At 31.7% G+C, this 12,415-nt stretch overlaps 1 protein-coding gene across 2 annotated transcripts in view; it reads left to right on the top strand.

Annotated features, from left to right (window-relative positions):
• The window catches only part of LOC114333418 (lysosome membrane protein 2), a 705,292-nt gene that overhangs the window by 358,172 nt on the left and 334,705 nt on the right, over positions 1 to 12,415 (top strand). Inside the window, exon 1 of one of the 2 annotated variants that reach the window (XM_028283287.2) lies at positions 7,182 to 7,400. The exons of the other annotated variant lie outside the window; for it this stretch is intronic. The gene's annotated coding sequence lies outside the window, so the exon portion shown is untranslated. Of the gene's footprint in view, positions 1 to 7,181; positions 7,401 to 12,415 lie in introns of those variants that run through there. 2 annotated transcript variants of the gene reach the window in all.

Consider the following 12,415-nt stretch of genomic DNA (forward strand, 5'->3'; position numbering starts at 1 on the left):
TTCATTAAAAATAACTCCACAAATCGATTGAACGACAAATTTTAAGCAAAATTTGTTATATAAAGTTAATTAAATAAATTAATAATTTTGAATTATTAAAGATCAAAGATTTTAATTTTTCGTGAAAAATATATTTATGCTTTAAAGCGGCTCTTCGCAATTCACTTAAAAAGTGTAAGTTTTTATAAAAAAAGTTATCATTACCAAAATTAAAGCTTTAAAAAACCTTTTATTATTAATTCAAAGTGAGTTATAATAGTTAATTAAATGTATTCTTTTTGGCGAGAACTTAAATCTAATTATTCAAGCCTAATTAACAGGAAAACGATGCAATTTATAAAATATACCTACTTAATATATATTTGTCAAAGCACTTAGAAATACTTATTAAATGAGCACCGAAAGAATCATCCAAATTAAGCAAGTGAACATGAAAATAATAGGACCCTCTCAAATTTTTAGTAAAAAGTAAAAAATAAATCGAACGCCATTTCCACAAAAATTAAAATCTTTTGTAATCTCTATAAGACTTTCTTTACTTTAGCATAAGTAATGACCTTAAACATGTTGACCGATTTAGAATTAATATTTTAAAAAAAAATATATATATATATATATATACTTATATGATTTAAAAAATCAAAATTTTTAAAATTTTCGTAAATTATTTGCTTTTGATAATAACTCCAACAATACCCGATACAAGTAAAAAATGATAGATAACGAAATTTGAGTTTTTTTATTAGCAAAGATTTTATTGTCTTTTGATTTCTGTATGAATTAAAATATCCAAGATAGAAACGTTTAAGCCTTAATTTGACTGCGAGAACAATGTAACTGGAGCCCTTTAACCTATTATCCTAAAAAATAAAGTATTTGACAGATTAAAATGTAATACTGTTTTATAGCTCTTGAAATTACCTTTCAAATAGTTGGATGTGCCTGACATTATAAAAATTAACAGATTTATTAAAAAGAAAAAATATAATTTTTTGGAAATTTTTTTGGAGTATAAATTTTGATCATATTAACTTATTCTGGAGCTCATTTGATAGGTATTTCTAATATTTTACAAGTATTTAGTAAGCATTATAAAATGCATCGCTTTACCGTTATTTAAGATTGTATCTTTAGATTGGAATACTCGCAGAATAAAATATATATTCAATTACCTATAACTTATTTTAAATTAACATTAACTGGTTTTTCAAGTAAGGAATTTATTATATTTTTTATTAGCTTCAATTTTAGTGATGAAAATTTTTTTGTAAAAACTTACAGTTTTAGAGTTATTTATGAAAAATCGCTTTAAAACATGCATTTTTTTTCACAAAAATTAAAATACTTGATCTTTAATAACTCAAAAAGTATTGATTTATTTTAATAACGTTATATAACAAATGTTGCTTAGAATTTGTCCCTGTATCGATTTGTGGGGTTATTTTTATTAAAGCAATTTTCACCCCCGAGAAGGGGTGATATCTACCCCAGCCTAAAACCGCAAGTTGGTACCATGTTACTTTTGTTTCTTGAGGTATCCTCTATCCACTCACCAATTTTTGTCAAAATGAATGGAGGTTCACCGAAATCAAAGATTGTAGTTGATTTTTATTATCAGTGACTGCACTATAGAAAGAAAATTGCAATTCAATAATTGAAATGGGTGTATTTTGCGAGCTCATAAATTATTAAACGATGTAGTCGCCAAATAATTAATCTAATTCATTTTAAGTGAAATTATCTCTTAATTTCGGGAAGAAGGGGTGGTTTTCTTGCGAAGGGGTTGTAGCTCAATAATCGAAATGCGCGTGATTTAAGAGTTTATTCTTAGAATATATAAGCTATACAAATTATATCCGCGATACGATATATTTTAATTATTTTCAGCATGTTTCTCTTAAGTAAAATCAATTAAAGGGTTGTTTGGGGGTGAAGGGGATGAGCTCAAAAATCGAAACTATATCATTTCAAGAGCTCATAAATAGCTCGTAATTCTGCCGCAAAAGTCGATTCAATATCCCTATTTTTAAGTAGTGTATTCCTGCTCAGTGGAAATAAAATATTAAATTCCTGCTCAGTGTAACGAGCTCAAAATTTTTAATTTGCGGAATATGAAAGCTCATAAATAGCTCATGAAGCAGGGCTATTTGTTTTTAAAATTTTGCAAGTCGGGGGGCAGCTCAACACGGGTAGTGACGAGATTAGAACAAAATATAATGTGCAGAGTATCAATGAGTGGATACCAAATAAAAAAAAAATGGAACAATTACATCTGTAGAATGGCGAAACAAAGACTTGTTAAAGTAGCAAGGGACAAATCACCAGTTGACAGAAGAAGAATCGGTCGAGCGCGCAAGAAACGTAGTGTCAATGTTTCATATGGATCTGAAGCTATTTCTTTGTGGCATTTATGTAATTTACTATTCTAATTAAATTACTAATAAAATCATTTTTTAAGTTAAATTGTGGCTTATATACTAATTAGAATAGTGAAGTTCCATATGGGAAACAACCAACCAATGAATGAGCAAAATTCCTAATGTAAAGGAAGAAGAAGATGATGATTTAATTACCTACATGTCACGACAGTTGAATGTTTTAACTCAGACCATAGGAGCACATAATAGAGTAGTGAAATTTGGCTAAAAAATGTATGATTCTCGTATCTTCTTATAGTAAATTTTGCAACTGTTTTTGTAAGTTATGTTTAAATTTTTGTATCTGAATATCTGAATTATAGATCCTCAATAGATGGTCCTTTAATTCAATATCTCTGTTACGTAAAATTGATTAATGTTTACATGATTTTTTTAACATCTCGGAAAGTCAAATAAATGTTCCAGTTTTAAAAGTGCTGGTGTATTTCATTAGAGGTAACAAACTAAGATTAAAACTATTTCGGAACAAAAATAAGTTTTACCGCTACTAATACGCCGGTCAATGGGAGCAAGAATAGGATTATAATATAATATAGGATTATATATAATATAGGATTATATATAATATAGGATTATATATAATAGATATTTACTTCCGAATTCTATACTACTACATGGATTTTAATGAAATTTTGGGCCTAGCCTCTACTTATCTCCTAATTCAAGGTCTACCCTATGCCGATGTGTGATTTTATCTTGGGGGTGGTTCCCACCCCTTCTGAGGGGTGGAAACTTTCTGGTAAAAATTACCACGGAATTCGCTAGAGAACCTAATTCTAAGGCTAAGTAAAAACTGTTCTATATATTTTTTTAAACTCAATACTTTTTGAGGTATTCGTGGTTGAAAATTGGCCATTTTCATTGAAACATAATACCTTTTCGAACGGTTTTTTGCGAATACCTTAAAAACTATGCATCTAACTAAAAAACTAGATTAAACATTTTTGTAGGTTATAAAAAAACAAAGAGACACTTGCCTTAATAAATCTATCTATCTATCAATCGGTTTTAAAACGTCTTGCGACGTTGTCCGATGCCTAATTTCCATGACACTCTATCATCCCATTGGCTCTCTCTAAGATCTCTTGCGCTCATCGCCTTCGTTACTCCCTCTCTCCAAGATTTCTTGGGTCTTCCTCTCTTTCTGCGGTTTGGTGGTACCCATTGCATAATTATTTTAGGGAGTCTTGAGTTATCCATCCTCTGGACGTGTCCGTACCATATCAGCTGTTTTCTTTCTATGTCTGTTGTTAGAGAGCCGTCAACCCCCATTCGCTGTCTTATCTCATCATTACGTATTCTCTCTCTGCGTGACACTCCTACTGATCTTCTAAAAGCGTCCATTTCTACTGCCTCCAGTTTTCTTCTGTTGTTTTCGGTTATCCGCCAAGTTTCTGCTCCGTACAATAGACTGCTTTTAATAAGAGATTCGTAGATATTGTGTTTTCTTCTTTTCCCTATTTCATGATTCCACAGTACGCTGTTTAGACAACCTATTGTTTTTCTGGATTGTGTTATTCTTCTCTTTATTTCTTCATCATCTTTCCCCGTTGTGTCAAAAACGATTCCTAGATATGTGTAATGGTCGCAGGGCATGATGATTTCATTATTTTCTAATGTGATGTTCGATAGTTCGGTACCTATTGGCAGGTATTTTGTTTTTTCTGTATTAATTTCTAGTCCCCACTTTCTATATTCTTCTTGTAATTTCCTTGCCATGTACTCTAAATCATCTTTATCGTTTGCTATAACAACCTGGTCATCAGCAAACTGCAATGTATATAAGCAAATCTCTCCAAGGTCTACGCCCATGCCTCTGCATTTTCGTTCCATAAATCTTCTAGTTATAATACAAAAAGAGATATGTTAGCTGAAAATACACTCACCGGCACAAAAAACGGGCACCCCAAAAATGGATCATTTTTAATGTCCCTTATTTCCTAAACCTGATGTCCGATTTAAGTAATTTTTTAATATGTTATACCTAGCCTTATTCTTTATCAATATCGCTGTAATAATATTGTTGCTAGACAGGTACATTGTCATTGTATACAGGGTGTACGAATCAAATTGTGTTTTTTTCTCAAACTTTGGAACACCCTGTGGAATGTTCTAGCTTTTATAAAATACTGAAATTAAAACCCTCAGGTAAAAACTATAGCCTCAGGTTTTCTTAACATTCTGTTTATTGATTCATTCGCTTATATTGGATAATAAAAAAGTTAGGCACTTTTAACAACTACCCCTGTTTTTCGTCAATACAGGGTGTTTTTAAATAAGTACGGCAAACTTTAAGGGGTAATTCTGCATGATAAAATAATGACAGTTTGCTTTATAAACGTATGCCCGCAAATGCCTCGTTTCCGAGATAGGGGGTGTTGAAATTGTTCTTACAAACTGACGATTGATTTATTGCTCTAAAACGGTTTGTGATATGCAAATAAAATTTGGTAGATTTTAAGAGGATGTTATTGCGCATTTTTTGGCGTACAACTAAGAATTTTATATTCATCATTGGCGTGCATACGGGATATATTTATAATATTTATACCCGTATGCACGCCAATGGTGAATATAAAATTATAGTTGTATGCCAAAAAATTTGCAATAACTACCTCTTAAAATCTACCAAATTTCATTTGCATATCACAAACCGTTTTAGAGCAATAAATAAATCGTCAGTTTGTAAGAACAATTTCAACACCCCCTATCTCGGAAACGAAGCATTTGCGGGCATACGTTTATAAAGCAAACTGTCATTATTTTATCATGCTGAGTTACCCCTTAAAGTTTGCCGTACTTATTTAAAAACACCCTGTATTGACGAAAAACAGGGGTAGTTGTTAAAGTGCCTAACTTTTTTATTATCCAACATAAGCGAATGAATCACAAAACAGAATATTAAAAAAACCTGAGGCTATAGTTGGGTTTTAATTTCAGTATTTTATAAAAGCTAGAACATTCCACAGGGTGTTCCAAAATTTGACAAAAAAAAAACACTGTTTGATTCGTACACCCTGTATACAATGACAATGTACCTGTCTAGCAACAATATTATTACAGCGATATTGTTAAAGAATAAGGCTATAACATATTAAAAAATTACTTAAATTGGATGTCAGTTTTAGTAAATACAAGTCATTAAAAATAGCCCATTTTTTATGGTGCCCGTTTTTTGTGCCGGTGAGTGTAGTTTGTTTTTTGGAACATTCTCAAATTGATGTATTCAACTTGAAATAACATTGAAACGGTCATTTTTATATCATAATGCTACTAATACCTTTTGTAGTGCTTGAAAAGACCTTTAAAATGAGCTATGTTAGAGGTGCATTACATTAAAACTAAGCGAGATATGCTGCAAACAAAATTGATAACTAGTGTATTTTAAGAAAAGATGAGAAGTAATTTTAACCCCCATCCACCAAAATATAAATGCATCGTTTTCCTTCCATAATACCTTTTATTTTAGTGTTATTTCTATGTTAAAAAAGTTGGACGGGTTTAAAATGAATGGTTTTTGAAAAAAAAGATCAAATTATACAGCGCATTTTTAAATTTTCTTAAAAATCTCCCTTTTCCTCCATGTAACTTGAAAATGATAACAGATACAGTATTGAAAAATAAAAAGGAAATTTATATCTAAAGAAGCGCTACATTTTTGTGTGGTATCTTTTTTCGTATCTCTTATCTTTTTCGAGTTACATGGAGGAAAAGGAAGATTTTTAAGAAAATTTAAAAATACACTCTATAATTTAATTATATTTTTTTTTCAAAAACCGTTCAGTTTAATCCGGTCCAACTTTTTGAACATAGAAACAACACTATAATAAAAAGTATTGTAGAAGGAAAACGATGTATTTAAGTTCTGATGCATGAGGGTTTAAATATACTTCTCATTTCTTCTTAAAATACATTAGTCATCAACTTTTGCAGATCTCGCTTAGTTTGAATGTCATCGACATTTAGTATTGCGCATTTTAAAGGTCTTTTCAAGACCTACAAAAATTATAAGTGTCATTATACACCTAAAATCGACAGGTTCTCTGTTATTTCAAGTTGAATAAACCGATTTGAGCATGCAGCAAAAAAACAAACTCTTCTTACCTACCATACCCCTCTTTGTATTTTAACTGGAAGATTTATGAAGAAACAAATCTCTTTGTTTTTTTATAACCTACAGAAATAATTTATATAGTTTTTTTGTTAGATGCATAGTTTTTAAGGTATTCACAAAAATCCGTCCGAAAAGGTGCAATTTTTCAATGAAAATGGTCAATTTTCAACCACGAATAACTCAAACAGTATTCAGTTTTCAAAAAATAATTATAGAACAGTTTTTGTTTAAAATTAGGATCTCTAGCCTCTTCCATGGCTATTTTAACCAAAACATTTTTCACCCCTGAGAAGGGGTTGGAACCACCCCCAATATAAAAGCGCATATCGGCATAGGGTAGACTTTGTTTCTTGAGCTATTCCCTACTTACTGTGAAATATCAAGTAAATCGATGTAGTAGGATGGAATTCGGAGCCAAATACCCTCATTGACTGTCCTATAAGGGTACAGTAAAGAGTGCTATTCAAAAGGCTCAATATTCTATAGTTATCTTAAGCAAAAACAGGAAACGATCCATTAAAATACATCCCTGTCATCCCCATTCATTATCACTCGTTATCTCTAAGTACCCCACGTTAGCGGACAACCAGTTTCAGAAGGTACTCAACAAAATACAGCGTGTATAAAATAGCTATCAGAGTGGGGCGTCGTACCTCTCTGAGTCTACATCGATCAGGTGTAACGTACGTTGTTCTTCGATCTCACAGAACCAAAGTTAGAGTTGCGGGTACCGGAACCATACGACGATCGTACGCGTGAACTATTTACTAGGCTCCGGAGTAGTACCGCTGTTAGTACTTTATTTTTAAAAAGTGGACCGCGAGTGCAAAGACTTCTTTGACATCGAAGTAAGTTATGGTGGTGGCGGTGGGTGCGAGTGAAGATATCAATGCATTGTTTGTGTTTTTTGTTTAATTGATGAGGAAGTCAATGGTAACTTTAGTAAAAGATGTTGCAGAGATATTACGCAGATTTTGAAATGTACCGAAGTGGCACAATTTTAAAAGCTTTTATTATTATCTTGTGTAAAATCTCATTTTACGGTATTTATTGTTATTTAAAAAGTACCTATACTAAAAGTAGAATTATGTGATGTGACTCATTATCTTTTTTCATGAATCCATTGGGCAAGTAGCTTGTTTTTACGATACTTTGCAGTAGATAAGTATGTAACTCATCTTTTACAGATGTCTAAATACGCCAGATTGATCTTGTGCCACTTTCATTTTTTGTCTGTTGTTTTACTAATATACTTGCTCTACAATCTACGTTTATACTCATTACGTGTATTTATAATTTTTATTTCATATATTTGTTTGATATTATCTTCAATTATGTCAAAATTGCCCTAGTAATGAACAACTACGTTTAATGATTGTAAAAGCTGTTTAAACGTAAACTAAAATTACATAAACCACCAATTTTTCTCAGACATTCGGATACAATTAGCGTCTCTTTGCAAAGACAATGACGTCGACTTTGCTAAGTAACAAGACACTTACTTAACACACAGACTACACGATACACTATACTAAATTAACAATCAAGGTGTAGTAGAAATAAACAAACCAAAACCCGTTAAATCTTACTAGGAGCACTCCCGAAACATAATTTACAATGTATATACATTGTAAATCCCAAATCATAATTTCCAAAGTTTATACATTGTAAATTATGATTCGGGAGTGCTCTTGGTAGCATTTAACATGTCTTGTTTTGTTTATTTCTACTGCATATTGATTGTAAATTTAGTATAGGTACCTGGTTGGAAAAATCCACTGTACCTTGACAAAGGCTATTAGTTGTCGAGGCATTAAGCCAAATAAAAAAAATCAATTATTTCTTTGACGTTGCAACTACTTTTACGACATTTTTGAAGAACATATAACTTTTAACGGAAACAACCTATCGTGTTTTGTCATGTTCGAAAAAGCATAAACCAATTTTGTCTCATGATTTACCTCTATTACGCACATTTTATTATATTTTAAGTATAAACGTAACTAAGGTTCTCTATTGGATAAACAATGATACCATCATATACCTAGTCACACATTCCATAACATCCAATCACCACAGTATAGGTACATAATTCTCTTGTTAGCAATGTCATGTTAAATCGTAAATAAACAATCATGTCAATTACTAATTGGAATGTCTGACTTTATTATAAAAATATGTATGATTATTACTTACTTTATAGACTCTATAGATAAAAATTATCTTTAAGCCTAACCTTTCAGGGAGCTATACAGAAAGTACTTCAACAATATTTAAAATTAACTGATGTGTGCAATAAAATGTTTCGATACCAAATATTAGCGACTGCCATAGCTGTTCTTATATTATTGGTAGTAGCATGAAAAACCTCCGAAATATTTTCACTTTAACTCAATATTTTGTAGTCGATTTTTTTAATCGACTCACAATGGGCAACTTATAAAGTATAAGTCATTATTTATTATTATTTCGAGGGCTAAAATCTAAAGCAGATGTAGTGAATAATATGCAATTCGTTAGTTTAAATTGGAAAGAGAAGTATTTGGAATATATGGATATTTCCTTGGAATGTACTTGGGGAAAACGCCTACCAAATAGCTGCTAAGCAAAACTGTATTCTTATACAGGGTGTAACAAAAATACAGGTCATAAGTTTAATCACACATTCTGGGACCAAAAATAGTTTGATTGAACCTAACTTACCTTAGTACAAATGTGCATATAAAAAAAGTTACAACCCTTTGAAGTTACAAAATGAAAATCGATTTTTTCCAATATATCGAAAACTATTAGAGATTTTTTAATGAAAATAGACACGTGGTATTCTTATAGCAGTAGCATCTTAAGAAAAAAATATAGTGAAATGTGGACACCCCATAAAAATTTTATGGGGGTTTTGTTCCTTTAAACCCCCCAAACTTTTGTTTACGTTCCAATTAAATTTTTATTGTAGTACCATTAGTTAAACACATTGTTTTTAAAACTTTTTTGGCTCTTAGTGCTTTTTCGAAAAGTCAGTTTTTATCGAGATATTTTGAATATTTGTCAAATCCACCACCTATTTGTTTAAGGTTAAGTACGATTATGGAGACTTGGTAATAATATAAAAATTTATGTTTGATTTACATTTTTAGGTATATTTTGAACCATATAAAAAGAAGCCACATCTCGATAAAAGTTACCTTCTCGAAAAAATACAAAGACGCAAAAAAGTTTTAAAAACACTGTGTTTAACTAATGGTACCGCAGTAATATTTTAATTGGAACGTACACAAACATTTGGGGGGTTTAAAAGAACAAAACTCCCATAAAATTTGTATGTACACATATTAAAAAGTAAGCCTTAACTCGATAAAAACTGACTTTTCGAAAAAGTACTAAGAGCCAAAAAAGTTTTAAAAACAATGTGTTTAACTAATGGTACAACAATAAAAATTTAATTGGAACGTACACAAAAGTTTGGGGGGTTTAAAGGAACAAAACCCCCATAAAATTTTTATGGGGTATCCAAATTTCACTATAATTTTTTCTTAAGATGCTACTGCTATAAGAATGCCACGTGTCCATTTTTAATAAAAAATATTTAATAGTTTTCGATATATTCGAAAAAATCGATTTTCATTTTGTAACTTCAAAGGGCTGTAACTTTTTTATGTGCATATTTGTACTGGTAAGTTAGGTTCATTCGAACTATTTTTGGTCCCAGAATATGTGATTTAATTTATGACCTGTATTTTTGTTACACCCTGTATAATATGTGTCTCACTGTACATGGGACAATGGGTGTACAAGTGTAACGCCCGTAAGTGTAATTTTACACCCATTGTATAAATTCGATCGTTAAGAAATTTCACAACTATATTTGGACTTGATTGAATATAGACAAAACTTCTTAATATGAACATTTTCTAAGGAGAATACACTTGATCAGCTACCTACTGTATTCACTAGTTTTTCACTTTGCGCTGTACTGGGCCCTTTTAACCATTTTAAAGGGACCAACAATATGATTTAAAACTTATTCCTCAGCCCTCCAAAAGATCCAAGTTCTGCCCTGTTCATATCATTGACAGAGCTTGGTAAACCACGAAATTGTTCTACGAGTTGGGCATCTCATGTAATCTATTTTACCTATCTGTATTTTGAAGCAAAACTGATCTATTGTTTTTCATGATCATCATCATCAATCAGCCACTCGCGTCGACTGCTGGACATAGGCTTCGCTCAGGTCTTTATAGTGTTCTCTATACTGGGCCGCTTGCAACCAGTTTCCATCTACTCTTTTTATGTCGTCGGTTCATCTAGTCGGTGGTCGTCCTCGGCTTCTTTTAAAATTTATTCGCCTCCATTCTATGATTCGTCATGTCCACCATCCATCTTGTGTTCTAGCTAAGTGCCCTGCCTAGTTCCACATAAGTGTCGTGATTCTTTCGATGACGTCTTAAGCTCCTGATCTTTGCCTGATTTGTTGGTTTGTGATGTGGTCTCGAAGGCTCACGTCCAGCATCGCACGTTCCATGGCTTGTTGTATAACTCTGAATTTATTCGCAGATATGCATGCCATATCACAATAAGATTGAGCACACTAAAGTGTTATGTGTGGTCTCTATTACTATATGGCTGTGGGACCTGGACATTAAAACAGTATGACGTCAACAAACTGAATTCATTCGAAATGTGGATGTACTGCCGAATGCTAAAAATAAGCTGGACCAGCAAAACTACAAATGATGAAGTACTGGAAATAATGAACACACGTCCTCATTTGGTCACCACAATCAAAATTAGAAAGACGTTTTATCTAGGACACGTAATGTGCCATAGGGAATTTGAGCAGCTCCGGGTAATATTAGAAGGCAAATTCGAAAGAAAAAATCCTGGCTCCGAAACATTAGAGATTGGACCCATACAACAGGAAATGACTTAATCCATCAAGCCCAGAACGGAGCGAAAATTTGCCATATTGATCGCCAACCTCAACAGAGAAGGCACTTAGGAGGAGGAGGGTGCATGCCAGAAATATTTAAGTTTACAATTTCTCATAGTAATATTTCTAGTTCTCCACCTAATTTTTTAAAAAAGAGAGAGAGTGAGAGAGATAGCGAGAGAGAGAGAGAGAGAGAGAGAGAGAGAGAGAGAGAGACAGAGAGAGAAAGAGAGAAAGAGAGAGATTATATTTCTAACTATAAAAAGAGAATACCATAGATCTCACAGGAAAATATATATGACTTGTTGCTTATGAACCCCTTGCTGCACACAGTTTGGTGTTTGTTTATCACGTATATTTAATCACACTTTTATTTTTTCAATCACAACGGGTCTAAACCTACCATGCTTCCGTTAAACATCTTTTGAAGTTCACTATGTTTGCAATTATTTATACTCTCAGAAATAAAAGGCATTGAAATAGTAAAGTTAACGATTAATTTGTATAATATGTTGGAAAATTAGTATCCTCAATAACATATTAATTTGAATCAAGTTTTGATATAATCAGTATATTGAAAGATATTACGTCATATTCGTAGACAGACTTTGCTGGTGAAAGTGGCACAAGTTTATCAGACGTTAGACTCAAAACAAAAAAAAATTATATCGTAACACATACTGTGTGTTTTTTGGGACACTAAGACACATGTAAATTTGATTTATTTCGGAATGTTTTTCGTTTGCAAAACATAAAAATTTATTATGTAATACATATAATATATTAGCATATTATAAGATACCTCCCTCTTTGAAAAAAAATATTGTGGTAAAAAAGTTATTTTCTATATTTTAACTAAAGATTCCTTTTAAAATATTAGGTCTGGATCTCGCGTACCAAAAAAGTTGACTAATAGCAAGCTGAAAATTTGTTAAT

The sequence above is a fragment of the Diabrotica virgifera genome, chromosome 3, assembly GCF_917563875.1.
Source record: "Diabrotica virgifera virgifera chromosome 3, PGI_DIABVI_V3a".
Taxonomy (NCBI): Eukaryota; Metazoa; Arthropoda; class Insecta; order Coleoptera; family Chrysomelidae; genus Diabrotica; species Diabrotica virgifera.